This window comes from Aegilops tauschii, chromosome 2 (genome assembly GCF_002575655.3).
Source record: "Aegilops tauschii subsp. strangulata cultivar AL8/78 chromosome 2, Aet v6.0, whole genome shotgun sequence".
NCBI lineage: Eukaryota > Viridiplantae > Streptophyta > Magnoliopsida > Poales > Poaceae > Aegilops > Aegilops tauschii.
This window is the reverse complement of record NC_053036.3, coordinates 40,844,843-40,848,576: the sequence shown is the minus strand read 5'-3', so window position 1 is coordinate 40,848,576 and position 3,734 is coordinate 40,844,843.

The following is a 3,734-nucleotide window of genomic DNA, read 5'->3' as shown; positions in this document are numbered from 1 at the left end:
GTGAAGCAGGGGTGCGACAACGGGGCGAGCGAAGGGATAGGCAGCAGCAGACGGGGCTAGCGCAGCCAGCGAGAGTGTGGCGCACGGCCAGGGTGTGTGTCGCGCGGGGCACAGTGGTGCGGTGGCTGCGGCGGGCGCGACCGACGCGGTGTAGCACGGGCGTGGGCATGGAGAAGGAGTGGCCCCGCGGGCGCGGAAGAAGAGCGGCAGGCTCGGGCATGGTCGTGCATAGGAGTGGGCATGTGCCACGGGGTCAATCCGAGGAGCTCGGTGGCTACCCCTGCAATGGCCATGGAGGACGGCGGTTCTCGGCCACGGCGAAATACCTAACGAGAGCAAACGAGAGGGGAAACAGGGGAAAGGCAAGAGGAGATCATGGCGGTGTCAATGGCGCCCTAGGGGAAGACATGGGAGCTCGGGGCAGCGCGGATCGAACGACAATGTCGCGGTGGCCCAAGGTTGAGGATGACGGCAGCGACGTCGATGCGGGGGTGCTGGACTTGATCTCGTTGGCGCAGACGAAGTAGCGAAGGCGTTCGGAGCTCCTCGACAAGCTCCTAGCCCGCAGGGAGGGCAGTGGCCATGTGGACGGGGTCGGTCATGGTGGTCGTGGGGTCTGACTTCGTCCAGATCGACGGGATCGAGCGAGCGAGGAGAAGTGGATTTGGGAGGGGGCGTCGAGGAGGAGTGAGGCCATGGGGGCAGGGAAGGAAGGGCGTCACCCTTATCCATTCCCCTTCGATGCCAGGGAGGTGGTCGGGCAGGAGCCCGGCTCTGTAGCGACGCGGCTCGGGGAACAGGAGAAGACAACCGCGCGGGGACTGGACCGCTGAGCCGGTTCGGTGGCAAGGCCCGGGGGGCAGGGCGAATCCCCTTTTACTGTTGGGGAACGTAGCAGAAATTCAAAATTTTCCTACGTGTCTCCAAGATCAATCTAGGAGATGCTAGCAACGAGAGGGGAGGAGTGCATCTACATACCCTTGTAGATCGCGAGCGGAAGCGTTCAAGAGAACGGGGTTGATGGAGTCGTACTCGTCGTGATCCAAATCACCGATGATCCTAGCGCCGAACGGACGGCACCTCCGCGTTCAACACACGTACGGAGCGGGGACGTCTCCTCCTTCTTGATCCAGCAAGGGGGGAGGAGAAGTTGATGGAGATCCAGCAGCACGATGGCGTGGTGGTGGAAGTAGCGGGATCCCGGTAGGGCTTCGCCAAGCGCAAGCGGGGAGGAAGAGGTGTCACGGGAGGGAGGGAGGCGCCAGGGCTTGGGGTGCTGCTCCCATGCGCCTCCCACTATATATAGGGGTGGAGGGGGCTGGTTTCTTGCCCTCCAAGTCCATTGGGGCGTTGGCAAAGGTGGGGGAAAGAAATCCCATCATTTCCCTTCCCCACCGATTGTTATCCCCCTTTTTTAGGGATCTTGATCTTATCCCTTCGGGATATGATCTTATTCCTTCTAAGGTGGGATCTTGGTGCGCCTTGACCAGGGGTGTGGGGCCTTGCCCCCACTACCCACGTTCATGTGGGTCCCCCCATGTAGGTGGGCCCCACTTCGGAACCTTCTAGAACCTTCCTGGTACAATACCGAAAAATCACGAACATATTCCGGTGGCCAAAATAGGACTTCCCATATATAAATCTTTACCTCCAGACCATTCTGGAACTCCTCGTGACGTCCGGGATCTCATCCGGGACTCCGAACAACTTTCGGTTAACCGCATACTAATATCTCTACAACTCTAGCGTCACCGAACCTTAAGTGTGTAGACCCTACGGGTTCGGGAGACATGTAGACATGACCGAGACATTTCTCCGGTCAATAACCAACAGCGGGATCTGGATACCCATGTTGGCTCCCACATGCTCCACGATGATCTCATCAGATGAACCACGATGTCGAGGATTCAATCAATCCCGTATACAATTCCCTTTGTCAATCGGTACGTTACTTGCCCGAGATTCGATCGTTGGTATCCAAATACCTTGTTTAATCTCGTTACCGGCAAGTGACTTTACTCGTACCGTAATGCATGATCCGGTGACCAAACACTTGGTCACATTGAGCTCATTATGATGATGCATTACCGAGTGGGCCCAGAGATACCTCTCCGTCATACGGAGTGACAAATCCCAGTCTCGATTCGTGCCAACCCAACAGACACTTTCGGAGATACCCGTAGTGCACCTTTATAGCCACCCAGTTACGTTGTGACGTTTGGTACACCCAAAGCATTCCTACGGTATCCGCGAGTTGCACAATATCATGGTCTAAGGAAACGATACTTGACATTAGAAAAGCTCTTAGCAAACGAACTACAAGATCTTGTGCTATGCTTAGGATTGAGTCTTGTCCATCACATCATTCTCCTAATGATGTGATCCCGTTATCAATGACATCCAATGTCCATGGTCAGGAAACCATAACCATCTATTGATCAACGAGCTAGTCAACTAGAGGCTTACTAGGGACATGTTGTGGTCTATGTATTCACACATGTATTACGGTTTCCAGTTAATACAATTATAGCATGAACAATAGATATTTATCATGAACAAGGAAATGCAATAATAACCATTTTATTATTGCCTCTAGGGCATATTTCCAACAGTCTCCCACTTGCACTAGAGTCAATAATCTAGTTCACATCACCATGTGATGAACACTCAAAGTTTACTAGAGTCAATAATCTAGTCCACATCACCATGTGATTAACACTCAATGAGTTCTAGGGTTTGATCATGTTATGCTTACGAGAGAGGTTTTAGTCAACGGGTCTGCAACATTCAGATCCGTGTGTGCTTTACAAATCTCACCACGCGCTACTTGGATCTATTCCAAATAACTGCTCTACTATACGAATCCGGTTTACTACTCAGAGTCATCCGGATTAGTGTCAAAGTTTGCATCGACGTAACCTTTTACGACGAACTCTTTTACCACCTCCATAATCGACAAAATTCCTTAGTCCACTAGATACTAAGGATAAGTTTGACCGCTGTCATGTGATCCATTCCCGGATCACTATTGTACCCCTTGACTAACTCATGGCAAGGCACACTTCAGGTGCGGTACACAGCATAGCATACTGTAGAGCCTACGTCTAAAGCATAGGGGACGACCTTCGTCCTTTCTCTCTCTTCTGCCGTGGTCAGGTCTTGAGTCTTACTCAATACTCACACCTTGTAACACAGCCAAGAACTCCTTCTTTGCTGATCTATTTTGAACTCCTTCAAAATCCTGTCACGGTATGCATTCATTTGAAAGTACTATTAAGCGTTTTGATCTATCCTTATAGATCTTGATGCTCAATGTTCAAGTAGCTTAATCCAGGTTTTCCATTGAAAAACACTTTTCAAATAACCCTGGATGCTTTCCAGAAATTCCACATCATTTCTGATCAACAATATGTTAACAACATATACTCATCAAAAATTCTATAGTGCTCCCACTCACTTCTTTGGAAATACAAGTTTCTCATGAACTTTGTATAAACCCAAAATCTTTGATCATCTCATCAAAGCATTCATTCCAACTCCGAGATGCTTACTCCAATCCTTAGAAGGATTGCTGGAGCTTTGCATACTTGTTAGCATATTTCAGGATTGACAAAACCTCCTGGTTGTATCACATACAACCTTTCCTCAAGAAAATCGTCGAGGAAACAATGTTTTGACATCCTATCTGCAAGATTTCATAAATAATGCAGTAACTGCTAATATAATTCTAACAG